This window comes from Podarcis raffonei, chromosome 4 (assembly GCF_027172205.1).
Source record: "Podarcis raffonei isolate rPodRaf1 chromosome 4, rPodRaf1.pri, whole genome shotgun sequence".
Lineage (NCBI taxonomy): Eukaryota > Metazoa > Chordata > Lepidosauria > Squamata > Lacertidae > Podarcis > Podarcis raffonei.
The window spans coordinates 8977120-9000188 of NC_070605.1; the positions used below are offsets into that span (position 1 = coordinate 8977120).

General features: G+C 48.4%; 1 protein-coding gene across 1 annotated transcript in view; it reads right to left on the reverse strand.

Annotated features, from left to right (window-relative positions):
- P2RY6 (pyrimidinergic receptor P2Y6) overlaps positions 1–22506 on the reverse strand; it is a 47979-nt gene extending 25473 nt beyond the window's left edge. Inside the window, exon 1 of the mRNA XM_053385402.1 lies at positions 22394–22506. The gene's annotated coding sequence lies outside the window, so the exon portion shown is untranslated. The remainder of the gene's footprint in view (positions 1–22393) is intronic.
- Between the last annotated feature and the right edge of the window lie 563 nt (positions 22507–23069).

Here is a 23069-nt window from a genome sequence, read left to right on the forward strand (position 1 = left end):
CAGCATTCTACCAAGTTAGATCGCTTGGGCATCTAGTTCCGTATTGGTTACATTGACTGCCAGTGGCTGTCTGGTATCTCAGAGCTAGCTTTCTGCATGCAAGGCCGGTGACCTGCCACTGAACTCAAGCCCTTCTGCACAAGCAATGGACTTCGGAGCCACAATTCTGAATTTTGGGGTCCAGAAAAATAATGGTGGTAGGTCTCTGGCCTGCTTTGTCCCAGTGATTAACTTCCCTTGCAAACAGGCCACTGGTGACGTTTCTCCTCTTCAAAACTTGACAGATTTCCTGTCAAAGGGTAAATGAAGTTTAAACAGGGTGGGGTGGGGAATGCAGACTGGGATTTTGATGCCAACAACGTGTAGATGCTTGGTCCCAGCTCCTGCCAACCTAGCGGTTCAAAAGCACACCAGTGCAAGTAGATAAATAGGTATCGCTCCGGTGGGAAGGTAAACAGCGTTTCCGTGCACTCTGGTTTCCGTCACAGTGTCCCGTTGCGCCAGAAGCGGTTTAGTCCTGCTGGCCACATGACGCGGAAAGCTGTCTGTGGACAAACGCCGGCTCCCTCGGCCTGAAAGCAAAAAGAGCGCCGCAACTCCATAGTCACCTTTGAGTGGACTTAGCCGTCCAGGGGTTCTTCACCTTTTTGTGACCTAGAATTCGTGGACAGCCTACAAAGCTGACTGCCGGAAGTTTCAGATCAAAGAAAGTCCTTCTTCACACAGCACAGAGTTGAACTGCGGAACTCTCTCCCACCAGACACAGTGACGGACACAACTAATGGAAGATTGGACAAATTCGTGGGCTATCAACGACCACTAGCCATGATGGCTACACTCAGACTCCACAGTCGGAGGCAGCAATGCTTCTGAATAGCCGCTGCTGGAAACCACAGCAGGGGAGAGTTGATCTTGTGTTCGAATCCTGATTGCGGACATCTGATTGGCCACGGTGTGTACGGGATGCTGCTCTAGATTGGCCATTGCTTTGAGGTTCTTCAGCACATAAGATCTTACAACAGACACCCATCTTGAAGCATCCGCCCCCCCCAAAAAAGTTCTCTCTCTCAGTGGTGAACAGGCAGATAATAGCTGGTCCACACAAAACTGCTGAAACTGCATCTTTTTGAGACTGGGTTTCTTGCAATATACAAGGAATTACTCTTTCCCTAATGGCTTTTCTGCTTTTTCTCTTTTTTTTTTAAAAAAAGGCACTGGGTTGGGGGTGTGTGTGATGATATCTCCCAGGCACTTTGCAAACATTAGCTGATGAATCAATCTGCAGAGCCTCTTTTATAGCCTCTCGACAGGTTGCGCAGAGAAGCAAAGAGATTTATCGATTTTTCTTCTGAGCTTGAGACTCATCCATTACGTGCGGCAGGGGCTGGCTGCACTCAGCGCTGTGGGCAGGCGAGGAGGGGGTGGGGGAGAAACCGCAACCCCCCCTCAGACTCGCAAGTTGACCAAGCGGCGGCTTCCACTTTCCGAAGTTCCTGCAGCCCAGAAGGAGCAATCAGACCGCAGCACTCGCTGGAAGGATGCATTAGGCACCCGTTTTTCTGATTTTATCGGGAGATTTCGGTAAAATAAAGACGGTAAGGGGGGTTATTCTTCTCAAACGCCAGCCCCCCAAGGACGGCTTCATCCATCGGGCTACGAAGAGGCTCAGGCAGATTTCCACTGATATGATATGCCTAGATATGAGATGGAGAATCAGGGACAGTCTACCAGAGAACGGAAAGCGTAGGGTCCGTAGCTAAGTAGAAAACAGGGCTGTCTTAAGTATATCCAGCGCCATGGTGCAAAGATCCCTTCAGCACCGCATTTCCCAGAGTTGTCGACCTTTTCCCAAGCCTCTGTGGGGATCGCTCTCTACCCACGGGGGCTTGGGAAGGAAGCAGCATGTACGCCAGCAATATACCGTATTTTTCGCTCCATAAGACACACTTTTTTCTTCCTAAAAAGTAAGGGGAAATGTCTGTGTGTCTTATGGAGTGAATGCGTGGTCCCTGGAGCCGAATTGCCCAGGGGCGAAAAGCAGTTGGGGTGAGCTCCCGTTGCTCGGTCCCTGCTCCTGCCAACCTAGCAGTTCGAAAGCACGTCAAAGTGCAAGTAGATAAATAGGTACCACTCCAGCGGGAAGGTAAACGGCATATCCGTGTGCTGCTCTGGTTCCCCAGAAGCAGCTTAGTCATGCTGGCCACATGACCTGGAAGCTGTACACCAGCTCCCTCGGCCAGTAAAACGAGATGAGCGTCGCAACCCCAGAGTCGGTCACCACTGGACCTAATGGTCAGGGGTCCCTTTACCTTTTTATCCCTTAAAGTAAAGCTCCTACCTGGTGGGGGGGGGGGGGTTCCTGCTTCCTCTCTCCACCTGGGGCAAGGAGACACCTGCCTTGGGCTTCCAGCCCTGCCAGGAAGCCCTGTATAGCCCTTGCTCAATAACCTGCTCAGTTACCAAATCCCCAGGGGAGCCTGTCTCCCACAACTCAGATTTTGCACTGACAGCAGGATCAACGGCGCCTTATGCACGAGTCGCCAGCCTCTGACCTGCTTTCGCTGGAAGCCCCACGTCGACGGGGCGCGGTGCGGAAAGAGGGGGTCGCGTTCCCAGTTCCCAGAGCGATCCAGCCCCCCTGGAGCTCCTCTGCTTTCATGCCGCCGGAGGAACCCAAACCAGTCAAACTGGTTGACTGACACAGGAGGGAAATTGTTTGCAGCAGAGAAAACAAAACCAGAAAGAAAGAAAGAAAGAAAGAAAGAAAGAAAGAAAGAAAGAAAGAACAGAGATCCCAGGATCATATTAAGTTAGGAACATAAAAGCATAAGAAGTGCTTGTGGCATCAAGACAATGGCCCAACTAGTCATAGAATCATAGAATTGTGGAGTTGGAAATGGCCCCAGGTCATCTAGTCCAACCCCCTGCAACGAGGAATCTTTTTGCCCAACATGATTCTCGAACCCACAACCTTGGGATGAAGAGTCCCATGCTCTACCGACTGAGCTACCCTGATAAATCCAGCATCTGCTTCTTGCTGTGGCTATCCAGATGCCCCAATTGGAAACCTGCAAGCAGGATTCGAACACAAGACTCTCCGCTCTTGTGGATTCCAGCAAATGGTATTCAGAAGCACTGCCTCCAGCTTTGGAGAAAGAGCGTAGCTGCTGTCACGGCTAAAATGGCCGCTGTTTCTTCAATGCGAATAAAGCTGGGTCAGCATGACTCAGCGGCCTGCACCAAGTTGTATATATGTGAGAAATGTTAGTTTGTGCTGAGGCTGGTGTTTGGGTTGGTTGTTTGGTTAGTGCTGGTGTGTATAGTTATTCAGTTGTGTTTTGCACCAAAACGTTTAGGAATAAAACTCTGCAAGGATATTCTTGTGGACTCTTTTTGTGCCGACAAGGGTCCGAGGACCAGGCTGAAGAGACAAAGGGAGGTCAGGACCCTTTCCTTCTTTTTTTTGCTTTTTACAAACACTGACAGCTGCCATGACTAGTAGCCATGAATCGCCCTCTCCATTATTTTCTCCAATCCTCTAAAGCCACTTCCGCTGCGTAACGTCCTGGCCAGCCAATTGGCTGGCTCTGGGGGTGTGGCCTGCCTTATTTAAGGCAGGCACGGCTGGGGATCTCCCCATAGCTGTCAAGTGTCCCTTATTTGAAGGGACAGTCCCTTATTCCAGCGCCATGTCCCGATGCTGTCCCTTATTGATGGATGTCCCTTAAATGTCCCTTAAATGATGTCCCTTAAATTTCAAATGAAGCAGCTCCTCTCCCTCCCTCCCTGCCGGCCAGGGAGGAGGGAGGCTCCAACTGTGTTGCATGGCTGTGTTGCTCACCCAATAAGGAGTCTAAGAACGACTGGGGGTGGAGCTTGAATGGCTTGTGTGTGGCTAGTTAATGCAAGCTGAGGGGGTTTTTGAATGCTGGATGCCATTTTGTTGCACGTGCTGCTGCAAACTTTGCAGTGCAAAGCCAGGCCGGGGAGCCATCTTAAGTTGAGGCTGCATAGGCCTTGTGGTGCATGTGATTCAGATTCTATTCAGTTGAACCTCTCTCTGGTTTCAAAGCTGGTTGGACAGTGTTCTCGAAGCTACCAGCATGAGTTTGACCAGACTGCAGGAGGACAGGAAGACTGGAGTGCCTGGAACAGGTGAGGCTGCTGGTTCCTTATTTTCAAGGCTGCTAGTCCCTTATTTTCAAATCTGTAAGTTGACAGCTATGGATCTCCCTCTTTTGCCGCCTACCAGCTGTTCCTATTTTTCCCACCCTCTCGCCCTCTAAGGTTTGCTTTCTCTGACCTTGCTATGGACCTTGGTTGGTCGTTGTTGAGGGGCCTGGTAGGAATTTTCCCACTTGGCAAATTGGCACCAGCCAATTGGTTTTCACCTAAAAAGGTATAGGTAAAGGGACCCCTGACCATTAGGTCCAGTCGTGAACGACTCTGGGGTTGCGGCGCTCATCTCGCTTTATTGGCTGAGGGAGCCAGCGTACAGCTTCCGGGTCACGTGGCCAGCATGACTAAGCCGCTTCTGGCGAACCAGAGCAGCGCATGGAAACGCTGTTCACCTTCCCGCCGCAGTAGTACCTATTTATCTACTTGCACTTTGACGTGCTTTCGAACTTCTAGGTTGGCAGGAGCTGCCGACCTTCTGATTGGCAAGTCCTAGACTCTGTGGTTTAACCCACAGCGCCACCCGCATCCCTGGTTTTCGCCTACCTCGTAGCCAATCGTCACAACTTTCTTGGTATTGACGGTTAGGCATTGGTATTGCTCTGTAGATGGAAGAGGGAAGGTAGCGCCATCACATGCCCCATATATTGAAGGGTAGTCCGATAGAGGATTCCGGGGGGCGTGGCCCTGTCCGAAGCCTAAGGAGGTGAGGGCCTAAGGCACGCCCCCAAGTGGTGACCCCGGGGGAGTTCCTAGTTGATGTGCATTAGCAGGACTCCCCCTACTGGTGGTTAACCCTTCCTGGACATCTAGCAGGTGGGCTGAAGTCAGATATAGTCGGATAGGACCAATGCCTAAGCCAATACCGCTCATCACCTGTAACCAATAAAGTTGTGGCCTTATTTAGCCCATTAACCTTAAATAATTGTGTCATGTATCATTATTTCCACTGGGACGGCAGGAACTCGCCACACAATTAAGAGTCGCAGAATCATAGAATTGTAGATTTGGGAGGCCTGCGAGGCAGGGATCTCAGCTAAATCTCAACTAATCTCAGCTGAAGCATTAATTAATGAATACTTTAGTTGACCTCAGAATAATAATAGGAATAATAAATGTGACCTCAGAATCATAATCCTTGAAGTCAAACAATGGGGCACATATTATGTTGCACCAGATCCATGAATAATCTCTTGGTTTGTTAAAAAAAAAAATCCTTATTAAATTTTTAATATTTAATAAGGAATGGGGGAAATTTTATAATTTATCTTATGAACCATTGTAAACAGCTAAAATCATTAGTAGGTTTGGAATGACACATGTAGTTTAATGGTGAATTTTGGACACAAGGGAGAGAGGTCAAATATTTGGATTATGATTAAAGACGAAGGAGGAAATGATCAACAGCAGGACCCACAAAGGGAAGGAGCGAAGTCCAGGAGATTCTTTGGAATCTAGTTTTTATGTTGAATGCTGGATATGTGATTGTAAAACTTTAATCTGAAAACCCAAATCAATCAATTAAATAATAATAATAATCTCCTGGTTCCATTGTTTTTTAAACTAAATGATTTGATTGTTTTTCAACTAAATTCCAATTCATTGGAATTTGGTGCAGAGATTTGGGGGCATTTAAACGTTTGCTTCTGCCGTGGTTTCCTGACAATGAAAATCACCACCTCCCTCCGCTTGCTATTGGCTGCATAGGAGGCGGGGGGGAAGATGGAAGAGACACATGTAAGGGGGGAGGAGAAATTTGATTTAGTTCACAATCAAAGGCAAGCCAAATGGGCATAGTCCAAAGCAATAGGCAAACAGAAACAGCCATCCTTTTGTACGCTTTTGGTGCCTCTGTAGCTCAGTTGGTGAGAGCGGGTTGCTGACAGCACCAAGTTTACAGGTTTGATCTCCGTACGGGACAGCTGCATATTCCTACATTGCAGGGGGTTGAACTAGATGATGCTCAGAATCTGTTTGGGTGGAGAGTGCATAAGGATGGAGTTATTAGTGAAAGAGAGCAGGCAAAAAATTATGATGTTTGGGGGAAATGTGGGATGTGATCCATGATAGGCAGTCAAGTACAACATTCCTTGTAATGCTAGAGAAGACATGCGAGGGAATGTTTGGTCCAGCCAGTCAAAACTTCCTGATCCTCCTGGCTGCAGCATCCTTCCTTTTGCATGTGATAGAAGGTGGGCGTGACCTTACCTGTCCAGGTAACAAAAGGACGAATCACGCAGCACCCTCCTCATTTTTTGACTTCCTTCTTGGTTTGACCAGCTTTTAGCTAAGACTGCTCTGCTAGCTCTCAGCTAGCAGAAGCCCTGGGATTATTCCCCCAAATGGGGTAGATCCACATGTACATATTTGTAACTAAGTCTGCCTTCAGGAATCCAACTGTGAACTGATGTCAGTAAACTTCTTTTATTGACTTTGAATAAGATTGTGGCGACTTTATTCTTTTAAGAGGGACTCAAGGGAACTTAGGGACGTGGGTGGTGCTGTGGGTTAAACCACAGAGCCTAGGACTTGCCGATCACAAGGTTGGCGGTTCGAATCCACGAGATGGGGTGAGCTCCCGTTTCTCGGTCCCTGCTCCTGCCAACCTAGCAGTTCAAAAGCACATCAAAGTGCAAGTAGATAAATAGGTACCACTCTGATGGGAAGGTAAACGGAGTTTCCATGCACTGCTCTGGTTTGCCAGAAGTGGCTTAGTCATGCCCCGGAAGCTGTTCGTTGGCTCCCTCGGCCAATAAAGTGAGATGAGCACCGCAACCCCAGAGTCAGTCACGACTGGACCTAATGGTCAGGGGTCCCTTTACCTTTACAAGGAAACTTACCAGGAACATACAATTCAATCTGAGACAGACTGAATTGTATAATACAGTGGACCCTCCGGATATGAATTAAATTCATTCTGGGGGTCTGTCCGCAACCCAAAAACTCCGTAGGCAGAGACACCGCTTCTGCAAACACGCATGGCACAATTGAGCGCTTCTGCGCACGCGCACGGCGCACAGAGTGCTTCTGCACATGCGTGCACAGTGACACCTGAAAGTATACACTTCCAGGTTTGCCACGTTCATAACCCGAAAGTTACATATCCAGAGTGGTACGTAACTAGAGGGTTCACTGTAGTGAGAGGCTCACACGAGCCTGCAACCAGACATTTGCTGTGGATGTAAAAAGGGGAATGTAACTCTGCTAAGTAAAGGAACTTGCTAGCGCAAGTTAGGAAGGATATGAATAAACAATATCTCGTCTCCTGCCACTCGGAACATGCCCACAGAAACAGCTTTGCAAGCTTGCGTACATTATGGCAAAAAACCGCAGGCAAAAATAGGAAGCATTTGCAATGGAGGCCAGAGATGGCAAGGAAGAGCAGAGGTGAGAAGGAACCAAGAGAGCAAGGGGCTGGCAGGAGAACCGCTCCGAAGAAGACGCCACAGACCTTGAAGCCAGGAGGTGCTAGATGATGCCAGAGAGGGAAGAATGTGAGGGAGATTGGCCACTCAACAGGGTGGCTGAAAAGGAACAGTTTGTTATGTCTGGAGTCTAGATCCTGAGAGGGGAAACTCTGCCAGCTGTGGCCTCCACTCTCGGCGCTGCAGCCTTGACAGACCCCACAGGAGCAAGGAGGGCGGAGGACTAGGATGGGGAGGGATTGGAGAGCAACCAGCGGAGTGCAAATCTCTCCCGATTTGCATCTTTCCAATCTGAGTTCAGTTCTGCACATCAGGTTTGCATTTTTTAAAAAAATATCCCTCATGGAAACTCACCCGGTGAATTTCACCTAACATGCACAGGAATGGGCGATTTTGAAATATGAGCTACCCTCTGGTTCTCCCACCCAAAACAAGACCAGCTGCATCAATTTCGGGGACATAGGAAGGTGATGGTCCAACTAGCTGAGTCTTCTGTCCCGACTGGCAGTGACTCTGAGGTTTCAGGTAGGATTCTTTCTACCTGGAGAATGCTACTGAAGATTGAACTTAGGACCTTCTGCATATCTTTCAAAAACCACCAGCGACCTTTCGCACAGGCCTGCCCCCCCCCCCCATATCTCCGTTCAGATTTGGGTAGGATTTCAGCCATGCATTCGGTAGGATTTCAGCCAGGCAGCCCTGTTTAGGGAAGTTTTTAATATTGAATGCTGTATTGTTTTTAACACTCGATTGGGGGAACTCAGCCAGATGGGTGGGGTATGTATAAATAAATAAATAAATAAATAAATAAATAAATAAATAAATAAATGGTTATTATGTCTCCAAACATCAAAAAACCGAAGATCATGGCCACTGGTCCCATCACCTCCTGGCAAATAGAAAGGGAAGAAATGGAGGCAGTGAGAGATTTTACTTCCTTGGGCTCCATGATCACTGCAGATGGTGACAGCAGTCACGAAATTAAAAGACGCCTGCTTCTTGGGAGAAAAGCAATGACAAACCTAGACAGCATCTTAAAAAGCAGAGACATCACCTTGCCAACAAAGGTCCGTATTGTTAAAGCTCTGGTTTTCCCAGTAGTGATGTACAGAAGTGAGAGCTGGACCATAAAGAAGGCTGATTGCCGAAGAATGGATGCTTCTGAATTCTGGTGCTGGAGGAGACTCTTGAGAGTCTCATGGACTGCAAGAAGATCAAACCGATCCATTCTTAAGGAAATCAGCCCTGAGTGATCACTGGAAGGACAGATCCTGAAGCTGAGGCTCCAATCCTTTTCCACCTCATGAGAAGAGAAGACTCCCTGGAAAAGACCCTGATGTTGGGAAAGATGGAGGGCACAAGGAGAAGGGAACGACAGAGGAGGACGAGGTGGTGGGACAGTGTTCTCGCAGCTACTAAAATGAGTTTGACCAAACTGTGGGAGGCAGTGGAAGACAGGAGTGCCTGGCGTGCTCTGGTCCAGGGGGTCACGAAGAGTCGGACACGACTAAACGACTAAACAACAACAACAACAATGGCCCCAAATGGCTCAAAAGTACCCTCCCACTTTTAATTTGAGGGGGGGGGCACCTCTGTGCATTAGGTACTGGGAATTTAGGAAACACTCCCCCCATGTCTTTGCTTGTCATCAGCCAAGTCCTTAATCAGACCTGAACTTGCAATCAAACCCCGGTTGATTAATTGCAGCGATTTAATCAATTAAAGCTTGAAGGAGCGACATCAGAGCCTCGTTACTTTGCGCTCTGATGATTGCACTTTTCCGGGCGGCATCTCAGGGAATGCCATGCGGATAGCTGAAGCGACACCTGCAACACGGAGGTAGCAAGCACTCCAAGGGTTGATTGACACCCCTCCTGTCCGTCCCTCGCTGCCCATTTAAAATTTGCCAGGGTTCGACTTTCACGCCCCAAGGGTTGACGCCGGGCCTGCCTGCTCCGCTGGACTTAAAGAGCCTTTTTATTACCCATAACTTTCACCCCCGGAAGAATTTTAATTACTTGCTGACTTCCAGCTGCCTTTTAATTCTCGACATTCTTTCTGGGAAACAGAACACACAGTGTGTAGAGCAGGATTTCCTCTCTGCCTAAAGCCCTGTTCTCCAAACTCCTTAAGAACATAAGGCAAACCTGCATGATGAGAGCAGTTTCCACCTTGTCCAGCCCCGTTCTCACAGTCAGTGGTGGAGTGTTCCTGTCGCCGCCCAGGGAGGGGTGCCCCACTGGAGTGACCCCCACCCACTGGCCAGCCCATTTTTAAGGGTTTCATCAGGAAGAAATTTCTGACAGTAAGAGCTACAGTGGTACCTTGGTTCTCAAACTTAATCCGTTCCAGAAGTCCATTCCAAAACCAAAGCGTTCCAAAACCAAGGTGCACTTTCCCATAGAAAGTAATGCAAAATGAATTAATCTGTTCCAGACTTTTAAGAACAACCCCTAAACAGCCACTTAACATGAATTTTACCATCGAACGAAACCACTGAACCATTAAATGAAAGCAATAAACAATGAACTGCGGTCAATCAATCAATCAATAGCTGAACTGGGTTCCACACAGTCACAAAAACAAAACAAAAAGAGCTGCGAAAACAAAAACGCGAAATAAATAGCAAAAACAGACAGACCTCAGTGTAACACTCAAAACAGAAGTGTGGCACTCAAAATGGAAGCGTAACACTCAAAACGGAGCATGTTCAGCTTCTGAAAAAAGTTTGCAAACCTAAACACTTACTTCTGGGTTTGCAGCATTTGGATTCCAAGTTGTTTGAGTACCAAGGTGCTTGAGAACCAAGGCACCACTGTATTTGAAAGTGGATGCTTCAGTTGAGATTCCTGCATTGCAGGAGGTTGGACAGGATGACTAGACAACAGAAGTAAAAAATCCATTTTGCTCATCTTTCTAAACATTACAAACAAGCCAAAGGCACATTTAATTTCTGTTATTTTAAGTTCTTCCTGATTTTGAGTCGGAATCTCCTTCTTACTAACTTGATACCATTGGTTTGAGCAGCAGAAAACAAGCTTGCTCTATCTTCCACAGGGCAGCCCATCAGATTTTTGAAGATGGCTATCATATCTTCTGTTCTCCAGGATAAACATCCCCAGCTCCCTCCACTGTTCCTTATAAGGCTTGGTTAACAGACCCTTGAGCATCTCGGACACCCTCCTCTGCACACGTTCCAGCTTCTTCTAGGAAGAAAAATCATTAAGTGGTCCACCCAGACCTCCAGCAGTTTTCAAGTGGTCCATGGCGGAGGCATGAAGTGAGAGGAGCAAAGGGAGGAATGCAAGCGCAGTCTCTGATTGGTTGGAAATCACCCTGGTGAGAAGGAGACATGGCCAGTTGTGGGGAGGCAGGGATATTTAGTCACCACAACTGCTTCATGGGGGAAAGACCTGTCGGAGATGAGCTGCTGTGCTCATTCTGTGTCCAGAGCAGCTGTCTACCAGCTCCATCTGGTATGCAGGATGAGACCCTCCCTGCCCGCAGACTGTCTTGCCAGAGTGGTGCATGCTCTGGTTATCTCCCGCTTGGACTACTGCAATGCGCTCTATGTGGGGCTACCTTTGAAGGTGACCCAGAAACTACAACTAATTCAGAATGCGGCAACTAGACTGGTGACTGGAAGTGGCAGCCACGACCATATAACACCGGTCCTGAAAGACCTACATTGGCTCCCAGTACTTTTCCGAGCACAATTCAAAGTGTTGGTGTTGACCTTTAAAGCCCTAAATGGCCTTGGTCCAGTATATCTGAAGGAGCATCTCCTCCCCCATCGTTCAGCCTGGACTCTGAGGTCCAGCGCCGAGGGCCTTCTGTCAGTTCCCTCACTGCAAGAAGCCAAGTTACAGGGAACCAGGCAGAGGGCCTTCTCAGTAGTGGCACCCACCCTGTGGAATGCCCTCCCACCAGATGTCAAAGAGAACAACAACTACCAGACTTTTAGAAGACATCTGAAGGCAGCCCTTTTTAGGGAAGCTTTTAATGTTTGATGTTTTATTGCTGTTTTATTATTAATAATAATATTCTGTTGGGAGCCACCAAGAAACCTGGCCAGATGCGTGGGGTATAAGTAACAAATTATTATAATAAATCATTATAGGCCTGTTGTAAGGGACTGGCTGGACAACAGAGGGTCAGAGGGAGAAGACTGGAAGGAGGTGATGGGGGCTGAAGGGGCAACAGGATTTTGTGAGCAGGAGGAACCTGTGACAGGGAGCAGTTCAGACTCTGAGGCTGAAGCAGAGGAGGGGGGAGTTAAGAGACCGCCGAAGAATCCTGGGAGTCTCCCTCTCCTGCTGTGACAAGCTCCCATCCCTCCTGGTCTCCAAGAACGTGCAGAATAACAAGGAGAGTAGAACAGATGCCAAAGGTGTGCATGGGAAACATCTGGCAGTGAAGGAGCCTTCGAAAGGGTGGAAGGAAGGCACCTTCATTTCTGGCAGCTGCTCTAGAGTGGCAAGACCAGGCATCCCCAAACTTGGCCCTCCAGATATTTTGGGACTACAATTCCCATCATCCCTGACCACTGGTCCTGTTAGCTAGGGATGATGGGAGTTGTAGTCCCAAAACATCTGGAGGGCTGAGTTTGGGGGTGCCTGGGCAAGACCTACTGGGAAAGGGTTGCTGACTTGTATTCAAGGCTTTCCCTCGAATAAAGAATAACTTTAACAGACCCTCCAAGTGTCCCTATTTTCCAGGGACAATCCCAAATTTACAGATCCCGGTTTCTGATTTGATCCTGGAATGTTCCGCTTTTCTTTAAGATGTCCTTCTTCTCGTCAGAGAAATGTTGGAGGGTATGGAGTTATGCAACCCCAAGAGCCAAGGAAATAAGTAACTATACAACTTTTAGAAGACATCTGAAGGGAGCCCTGTTTAGGGAAGTTTTTTAATGTTCTATTATGTTTTTATATATGTTGGAAGCCGCCCAGAGTAGCTGGGACAACCCAGTCAGGTGGGCAGAGTATTATTATTATTATTATTATTATTATTATTATTATTATTATTATTCTATAGGAAATCCCTATTTTCATCGGAGAAATGTTGGAGGGTCTGCAACTGACTCTGTTTCTTTGCACAAACCTGCTTCTGAACCAAATCCTGACACCTCTGTAGATCCTGTTTTGCTAACAAAGAGTTAACTCCAACTCATTGGTGTGATTTATTGCTGCTCACTCCTGACCGAAGCATCACAGTTCGTATATCTGCAAGAACCTGCACGTAGCTTTTAAAGACGCGCCGCCCACATTGAACGGCTTTTAAGAGAGGACGGCTTTAGACAAGAATCAGGGAATCCGCTCGGAGACATTAACAGGTCTGCCGAGCTGAGCATCCCGTTTCAAACAGAAGCTTCTGGGAAGCCACAAATGGGACGTGCAGGCAAAGGACCCACCCTTGTTTGTTTGTTCGCCCCACAACGAGCGGTATTTATGATGAATAGACTTAATTGAAAACATCTACCAATTAGCCCCTCCAGGCCCTGGTTGATTTCTTCGAAAAGTAATAGGCTTCTAAACCTTCTTTCCTTTTCCCTTCTTGGCTATTTCCAGCTCTGGGCTACACCCAAATAGCAGCAGCAAAGAAACCATTAGACAGATCTTATGAAAAGGAGGGAAAAGGCTTTGCGTCGGTGCACCGATCAATGAGGGTTAACACACAATTGCGTAAACAAAGCTCTTCCCAGCACAGCTTAGGAATCTGAACCCACCAGATACCTGCACTTTTAAGTATTTGCACACATTCTGCCGAACGATCCTTTTCAACATTTCTTCCCCCTTGGTCCCACTAACAATTAGTGGACACAATCACTTTAAAGTCATCGACTCAGCTGCTACCACCAGGCAGGGAACAGGTGGGTATGGGTGATTTTTACCGCACAGTGAATTTAGGCAGAAAAAAGGAAGAATAGCTTATAATTTCGTATTAGTGTCGTGCATTTTGCTGTAATTTATGCAGCCCTCTAGATCCCTGCAGATCAATTTATACCTTAGAGAACTTATGTGTTAATATTTGACAATACTGGCGTCAATCTGTTGTACAATTAAAACTTAACGAGCTGCTAAATCGTTCGAATCGTACCTATTCACCAAATTGTTGGAACTGAATTATTCATATGTGCTGATGTTTATTGCCAAACCTTTTAATTTTTATCCATGTGTTCGAAGCTATTGGAAGCCCAATCTTACAGGACAGCTGCAAATAATTTTTATTATTATTATTAATAATATTTTTTAGAAGTTTTAACTGGTTTTTTAAAAAAAGTTTTCATAGTTTTGTTTAATTATCGATGTGTATATTTATTAGCTGTTATTATGTTTCTATCCCGACTTTTCTCTAAGGAGCTCAGAATGGTAGGCATCCTTTCTCCCTGTCTCTACTTTATCCTTACAACAACCTTGCGAGGCAGGTTAGGCTGAGAGACTGCGACTGACCCAAGGTGATAGCCCTGAGCAACTTTCGGAAGAAGGGCAAGGAATGTAAATAAATACAGGGTGGAATTCAGTGCAGCACTAAGCAGATAGTTCTGCCCTTGAAAGCATTTCTTCTTCCCAGACAGAACAATCTCCCCTTTCATCCCTGCCTTCTGTCCTGGAGGGGTGTGCGTCTCCTGACCCCACCCCAAAGCAAATTTTGGGAAGGTGCACAGGGTTGCATGGGGGGGAGAGAGCCCCTTTGTGCTTCCTGTTCAGAGAGGCAGGAGAGGATATATTGTTTAATAATAATAACTTGCGCTTGCAATTTCTATAACTTAGCAGAGTTTCACATTCCCCTTTTAAATGCACAGCGGATAGCTGGTTGCAGGCTTGTTTAAGCCTCTCAATATTAGATTCCTGGTAAGCTCCCTTATAAGGGACGCGGGTGGCGCTGTGGGTTAAACCACTGAGCCTAGGACTTGCCGATCAGAAGGTCGGCGGTTCGAATCCCCGCGATGGGATGAGCTCCCGTTGCTCAGTCCAAGCTCCTGCCAACCTAGCAGTTCGAAAGCACGAAGTGCAAGTAGATAAATAGGTACCACTCTGGCGGGAAGGTAAACGGTGTTTCCATGTGCTGCTCTGGTTCTCCAGAAGCAGCTTAGTCATGCTGGTCACATGACCCGGAAGCTGTACGCCGGCTCCCTTGGCCAGTAAAGCGAGATGAGCGCCGCAAACCCAGAGTCATTTTCTAGAATATTCCAGACCAGCCTCCGCTAACCTGCTGCCCTCCAGGCATTCGGGGCTACAACTCCCATGACCCCCCAACATCGTACGGCCGTGCTGGCTGTGCCTGATGGGAGCTGCAGTCCAAACATCTGAAGGGCATAAGGGTGGCAACAGCTGTTCCTGGCGATCATTTTCTGCTAAAGATGCCTTCGTTCTGCCAGCCTTGGGATGTGACCGCAGAACTTTCAGAGGACGAAAATCTGTGTGGAGCTGCAACTGTGGCACACACAGCTCTCCTCTGTTTGTGTCGCTACTAATGCAGGGGTCAGCAAAGTTTTTGTGGCTTGGGCTGGTTCACAGTCCCGCAGACGCCATGGTGGGCCGGAGTGCACATGTGTGTACGTGTGCACGCATGCGCAAATGCTATTTCCGGCACTTCTTCTGGCACAGAGGAGGCGTGCGCAGCTTCCCATTGGCTGCAGGAGCTTCCTGCAGCCAATGGGAAGCCAGCCAGCGTCGCGGAAGGCGGTCCCTGCTCTGCTCTGCTCTGCGCCGGTTTAGGGAGCCGACTGAGCAGGTGGCAGGAGTCCATGGGCTCTGCTTATCTCCTGCTTGGACTACTGCAACGTGCTGTACGTGGGGCTACCTTTGAAGGTGACCCGGAAACGACAACTAATCCAGAATGCGGCAGCTAGACTGGTGACTGGGAGTGGCTGCCGAGACCACACAACACCGGTCCTGAAAGACCTACACTGGCTTCCAGTACGTTTCCGAGCACAATTCAAAGTGTTGGTGCTGATCTTGAAAGCCCTAAATGGCCTCAAAGGCCCAGTAGACCTGAAGGAGCATCTCCACCCCCATCGTTCAGCCCAGACACTGAGGTCCAACTCCAAGGGCCTTCTGGCAGTTCCCTCACTGTGAGAAGCCAAGTTACAGGGAACCAGGCAGAGGGCCTTCTCAGTGGTGGCACCTGCCCTGTGGAACGCCCTCCCACCAGATGTCAAAGAGAAGAACAACTACCAGACTTTTAGAAGACATCTGACGGCAGCCCTCTTTAGGGAAGCTTTTAACAGACCACTGTATTTTAATACTTTGTTGGAAGCCGCCCAGAGTGGCTGGGGAAACCCAGCCAGATGGGCGGGGTATAAATAATAAATTATTATTATGGGCCGGTTAAACGATCCCCATGGGCCGCTTGTGACCCATGGGCCTTAGGTTGCTGACCCCTGTACTAATGAATCAATTTCACATCCAGTATCGTGCTAGTCAAGAATTGCTCGATAGAGAAAAGAGAGAAAGTCCCTGCTGAGATGGAGAAGCAGCCAGAGGAATGCTAATGAAAGTGCAAAATAAAGCTTTGCTTGAGAAGGGAGTTGCAAGGAAGAGGAGGAAATGCAGAAGAGGCAGGGAAAGCATGAATCCGAGGGAGGGAGGGAGGGAGGGAGGGAGGGAGGGAGGAGGGGGGGAGGGAGGGAGAGCAAGGAATCATAGAATTGTAGAGTTGGAAGGGACCACGACAATCATCTATCCCAGGGGTCAGCAAACTTTTTCAGCAGGGGGCCAGTCCACTGTCCCTCAGACCTTGTGGGGGGCCGGACTATATTTTGAAAAAAATACTGTATTTTTCGCTCTATAAGACGCACCAGACCACAAGACGCACCTAGTTTTTGGAGCAGGAAAACAAGAAAAAAAATATTCTGAATCCCAGAAGCCAGAACAGCAAGAGGGATCGCTGTGCAGTGAAAGCAGCGATCCCTCTTGCTGTGCCGGCTTCTGGGATAGCTGCGCAGCCTGCATTCGTTCCATAAGACGCACACACATTTCCCCTTACTTTTTAGGAGGGAAAAAGTGAGTCTTATAGAGCAAAATATACGGTAATAATGAATGAATTCCTATGCCCCACAAATAACCCAGAGGTGCATTTTAAATAAAAGGACACATTCTACTCATGTAAAAACATGCTGATTCCTGGACCGTCTGTGGGCCGGATTTAGAAGGCGATTGGGCTGGATCTGGCCCCCAGGCCTTAGTTTGTCTACCCATGATCTATCCCAACCCCCTGCCATGCAGAAATCATTCACCCAACAGGGGGCTCAATCACAACCCTAGATTAAGAGTCTTGTGGTTTTCCATCCATCTGAGAGTCTTGTGATCGACTGACTGAGCTCCCCCAGGTCAGCCCAGGGAGAGGGCAACCGGAGAAGGAGGGATACGGGGAGGAAATTTCATTCAGTTCACACTAAAAAGCACTTTCCAGAATAAGACGCAAACCAGAACGTAACCCTCCTTCCAAAATTGCGCTTCCCCGAATTTTGCAACAGCCAAGTGCAATAATTCATTCAAACACACACCCACACACCCACGGGTAAAGCATACATAAAACCACAGACACATATGTGTATGTGTGTTTTAATTACCCAAATTGAGTGAACGATTATGAGTCACGGGGCTGTGAAGAATGCAGGAATGCCAACTTGGCCCCATAACCGTTAGTGCCCAGGGCCTTGGGTGCCATCCAGTGTACATGGCCCTGGCACCAAAATTTCTGGGTGCCCGGCCCCTTCATGGTGAATTTTGTGGGTGCTTGGGCACCAAGAGCCCCAGGGAGTTAGCACCTATGGGAGACTGCGTGTATAAACTGAACAGTTTGTTTTTTGGGTTGCTGTTTTGCTTATGTTGTTTGTATTCTTTTACAGATCATAAACACTGTATTGAGATGGATGATGCATTTAGCTCTCAGAGAGAATAGTGATGGGCTTCTTTTGTATCTCCACGCCTAGTCCTATTTTCAGGTTATCAGAGGCAGCGTCCAATTTATGCGAATTGCATAAACTAAAAAATACACTGTCTGAAAACCTTGGTGTTTGCCAAATCCATTGCAAATCCCTTTCAGTGGGCGAACTAAAAGTTCCAGTCTGAAGGGAGTATGATCTACCCACTGTCAAGACATGCTAGCATAATTTCCAAAACTTCCATTCCCATTTTGTTGCTTTCCTGAACTAAGCAATACTGACAAAGCACTGAGATACTTTTAATTTCTATCTATCTATCTATCTACCGTATTTTTCGCTCCATAGGACGCACCGGCCCATAGGACGCATCAAGTTTTTTTGGGGGGAAATAAAGGAAAAAAAATTATTTCCCCCCCAGGTGCTTGTGGTGCCGGCAGCGGGGAGAAGCGCTCTTCTCCCCGCCACCCGCCTTGAGATCAGGTCCGGGGACAGCGGGGAGACGCGCTGCGCCTCCCAGCTGTCCCTGGAGCTTGCGAGGCAGGCAGCGGGGAGAAGCGCTCTTCTCCCTGCCGCCCGCCCTCAGACCAGGTCCGGGACAGCGGGGAGACGCGCTGCACCTCCCAGCTGTCCCTGGAGCTTGCGAGGCAGGCAGCGGGGAGAAGCGCTCTTCTCCCCGCCGCCCGCCTTCAGACCAGGTCCGGGGACAGCGGGGAGACGCGCTGCGCCTCCCCACTGTCCCCGGATCTTGCGGGGCTGGTGGCGGGGTCTCCCCTCTCACTCTGCAGGCTTCAGCGAAAGCCTGCATTCGCCCTATAGGACGCACACACATTTCCCCTTCATTTTTGGAGGGGAAAAAGTGCATCCTATAGAGCAAAAAATACGGTATCTATCTATCTGAGGGATGTGGGTGGCGCTGTGGGTTAAACCACAGAGCCTAGGACTTGCCGATCAGAAGGCCGGTGGTTCAAATCCCCGTGACGGGGTGAGCTCCCGTTGCTCGGTCCCTGCTCCTGCCAACCTAGCAGTTCGAAAGCACGTCAAAGTGCGACTAGTTAATAGGTACCGCTCCGGTGGGAAGGTAAACGGTGTTTCCGTGCGCTGCTCTGGTTCGCCAGAAGCGGCTTAGTCATGCTGGCCACATGACCCGGAAGCTGTACCCCGGCTCCCTCAGCCAGTAAAGCAAGATGAGCGCCGCAACCCCAGAGTCAGCCACGACCGGACCTAATGGTCAGGGGTCCCTTTACCTTTATCTATCTATCTATCTATCTATCATCTATCTATCTATCTATCTATCATCTATCTATCTATCTATCTATCAATCAATCATCTATCTATCTATCATCTATTTCTAGGGCACCCCCCCATAACTCCATGGGCACCATTGCAATTCTAAGAGAACGAGGGAGGCGTTCAGGGTGAGTTCTAGAAAAACAGCACTGTTCTCTAAAAGTTTTACTAAGCAGATTATGAGGGATCTTGACTATGGGGGGGGGCGTCTTCTAAATGTCCAAAATGCCAGCGCTTCCAAACTTATATAGATTGTGTTATGCCTATGTGGTTGCTAAGTAACAGGCATCCACACTCTGTAATTCTTCTCTCTTCAGAGTTCGCTGGGCCCCATAAATTCCCCCCACCCTCAAAAATATGTTGGCCTCCATCCCTGCCTCCGAGGCTGTTATGATATCCACTTCCAGGCAAAGGAACACAAGGCATATATACCGATCCTTAGATAACACAGCACTCTGATTCCACTCAGCTGCTATTTCAAACGGCGTTTGAGTTTGGAGAAGAGAGAACTTTTGCTAAACTAACAGCTCAGAAGAGCATTGTTGTTGTTTAGTCGTGTCTGACTCTTCATGACCCCCTGGACCAGAGCACGCCAGGCCCTCCTGTCTTCCACTGCCTCCCGCAGTTTGGTCAGACTCATGTTTGTAGCTTCGAGAACACTATCCAACCATCTCGTCCTCTGTCGTCCCCTTCTCCTTGTGCCCTCTGTCTTTCCCAACATCAGGGTCTTTTCCAGGGAGTCTTCTCTTCTCATGAGGTGGCCAAAGTATTGGAGCCTCAGCTTCAGGATCTGTCCTTCCAATGAGCACTCAGGGCTGATTTCCTTCAGAATGGATGCGTTTGATCTTCTTGCAGTCCATGGGACTCTCAAGAGTCTCCTCCAGCACCATAATTCAAAAGCATCCATTCTTCGGCGATCAGCCTTCTTTATGGTCCAGCTCTCACTTCCATACATCACTACTGGGAAAACCACAGCTTTAACTAGACGGACCGGCAAGCCACTCCAGTATCCCTGCCAAGAAAACTCCATGGAAGAGCATAAGGAGTGCTAAATGGCCCATCTAGTCCAGCATCCTCTTCTCACAGTGGCTGACCAGGGAAATGCACAAGCAGGCTTTGAGCATGAGAGCAACTCTCCCCTCTTGCGGTTCCCAGAAACTGATGTTCAGAAGCATTGCTACCTCCATCAGTGATGGCAAAGCACAACCCTTATGGCTAGGAGCCATCAATGGCCCTCTCCTCCATGTATTTGTATAACCCAGGCATCAAAGTTGGTGGCTACCATTGTCTCCTGTGGCAGTGAGTTCCACAGTTTAACTCAATTAAGTTAACTCAAAGGTGCCTTCCCTTGGCATTCCACGGACTACATATTGATTTGAGATGGATGTTGAGCCAGAGGCTCAGAGAGGCATGCTATCTATATATGAGGACAGATAGATCCCTCAAGGTTCTTTTCTTCGCTTGAAAGGAGCAGTGTGGGTTGCATGAGGACCGGCCCCTTGAGAGAGGGAGAGTTTAATGCTTTCCCTTGCGCCCATTCTCAAATTCAAGTCCTTCCTGCAAGCTGCAAGGAAGAAACAGGTACGCCCTGTGTGCTCACTGGAAGGACAGATCCTGAAGCTGAGGCTCCAAGACTTTGGCCACCTCATGAGAAGAGAAGACTCCCTGGAAAAGACCCTGATGTTGGGAAAGATGGAGGGCACAAGGAGAAGGGGACGACAAAGGACGAGATGGTTGGACAGTGTTCTCAAAGCTACCAGCATGAGTTTGACCAAACTGCGGGAGGCAGTGGAAGACAGAAGTGCCTGGCGTGCTCTGGTCCAGGGGGTCACGAAGAGTCGGACACGACTAAACAATGGCAGATGAAGGTGATGGACTACATGGAACTGGCAGAAATGACTGGCAGAATCTGAGACCAGGGAGAAGAGTCGGTGGAGGAAGATTGGAAGAAATTTAGAGACTATTTACAGAAACATTGTAAAATTAATGAATGTTAGAAGGATGTTGGAATGATGTTATGTGACTTTAGCAGGAATGATATAAAGGATTTGGGAAAAACTGACTGCTAATTGGTGAAAGGAGGGAAAGTAAAGTTACATTATACTAAGATAAATTACAGGACTAAAATTTGAAAAGATGGAAAGGATTTGCTGAAATAGAAAATCGATCTAGAATACAAAAAAGGGAGGTGTGAGGAGGTCAAGGAAATAAGCTAATGAAAGATAAGTAATGGGAAGATTTGTTGTATTTTTCTTTGTTTTTTCTTTATTGTTTAATGGATTTTTTTTTCTTTTTTTCTTTTTCCCCCTTTTTCTCCTTTGTATCTTATCCTTTTCTCTTTACCTATTGTGATGTGTTGTATTGTTTTTTGTTTAAAATGATGTTTTTTACTTTTTCTTTTTGTACCCCTTAAAACTTTAATAAATATTATATTTTTTTTTAAAAAAAGACACGACTAAACAAAAACCAACAACACCACCTGCGTTGAAACCAAACCAAACCCGGAGTTAATAGTAGCCAGGAGGGGAAAAGGTTAACCCCCTGGTCCCCACAGCTTCTCTCTCCTCCTCTCCCTTCAAGTAGAGAAAAAGAAACAGGGGCTTTGCAATCAGATTTTCTGACATCACATAGCTTGGCATTTCAATGCAGCGTTAAAGCTGTTAAATTCATTTGGCAACGGTGGCATCAAATTTCTGTGCAAAAACCCCCTGAAAGACTTTCCAAAACCTATGAGAAACCAGGTCAGGAGGCTGTTGGTCTGTTTTGTCTAGCAGGGTTCATTCTGGAGGGCTTTGGGGTCTCTGAGAGAGGCAGTTCCCACCAGCGTGGCTCTCCTTTTCAGGGGAGATGCTGGACAGATCCGCAACCAAGACTGGGATATGAGAAGCCCAGGTGAGACCACTTGCCTATTGAATCCAAGAATGGCAGGAGGAGGGGTGGTGGTCGCAGAATGTAAGGAGCTGCCTTCTAGACTGCTTGCAGCTCTCCGGGGTCTCAGCCTGGAGCATGGCGGATGGGTGGTCTTCCCCCATTACTTACTGCCTGATCCCTGAAGCCGTAGATGCCAGACCTTGAACCTGAGACGTTCTGCAGTCAGAGCAGGTGCTCCACCAATAAGAGGAAGCTCCATCCTTGACCAGCTCAGGGGTGCCAATCTTTAGGGTCTCAGGCAAAGAGACAGAGCAATTTCCCATCCCTTGACCCCCTTAGAACTGGAAATCTCCAGGACTGAACCCGGGGCCTTCTGCAAGCCCAGCAGCTGTCCTGACACCAAGTCTCTCTCTTAGCAAAGCAACGAGAATAATGCCGTTTTGGGCTCTTAATTTTGTCTAAGAGGCTTTTCTGCAGTTAGGTGCCTAATAAAAAGATCAGTCAATCAATTATAATTATGGAGACTCGACGCTCAGTTTGTAAGCGACTTGGAACCACAGAAGGCACCTCCGGGAAGCCCCAAGGGGCGTCTCTGGAAAGGCACCCACCCAACCAACCTTCCCCAACCCCAGGTCTTTGGCGCACCCTTCTCCAAAGAGGGTGGGAGGTTTCCGGCTGAAGCAAACGCAGGCGAGATCCGGCTCCCCTCCTCTCTCTCCCTCTCCCTCCCAGGCAGCCTTACCGGATCGTGTCCTCCTCTTTCTCCGGGCTGCGGGGGTCTCTCTCTAATGGCTGGAGGCGCGAGCCAGCCTCCTCGCCGGCGCGTGGGAACCTGCGCTGCGCTCTGGCTCCGGGAAGCGGCGCGCGGGGCGGACAGCAGGGAAGGCGGTGGGGAGGGAGGGCAGACACGCCCCGGGCCAGCCCTCCAAGCCCGCCCCGTCGGAGGCTCCCGCTGCTGCTTCGCTCCTGCAGCCGCCACCCTCCGTTGACACCTGCTCCCCTTCCATCCTGGGGACCTCTAACCTGATCTCCATCCCCTTTGGGATGTCAGGGACGCGCGTCTTTGGAAAAGGGGAGGAGGATGAGTTCAGAAGCAGGGTAATTTCAACCCACAATTCCCTAAATTACGATAGGATAATCTTTATTGTCATTGTCCACAACAAATTGTCGCTGTTTTTTTGTGTGTGTTGAATATATGCTATATGGTAATTTATGGACCTCACAGGTATCTCAAGCCATTTGCACATGCAGAAGGTAAAGGTAAAGGGACCCCTGACCATTAGGTCCAGTCGCGGATGACTCTGGGGTTGCGGCGCTCATCTCGCTTCATTGGCCGAGGGAGCCGGCGTACAGCTTCCGGGTCATGTGGCCAGCATGACTAAGCTGCTTCTGGCGAACCAGAGCAGCGCACGGAAATG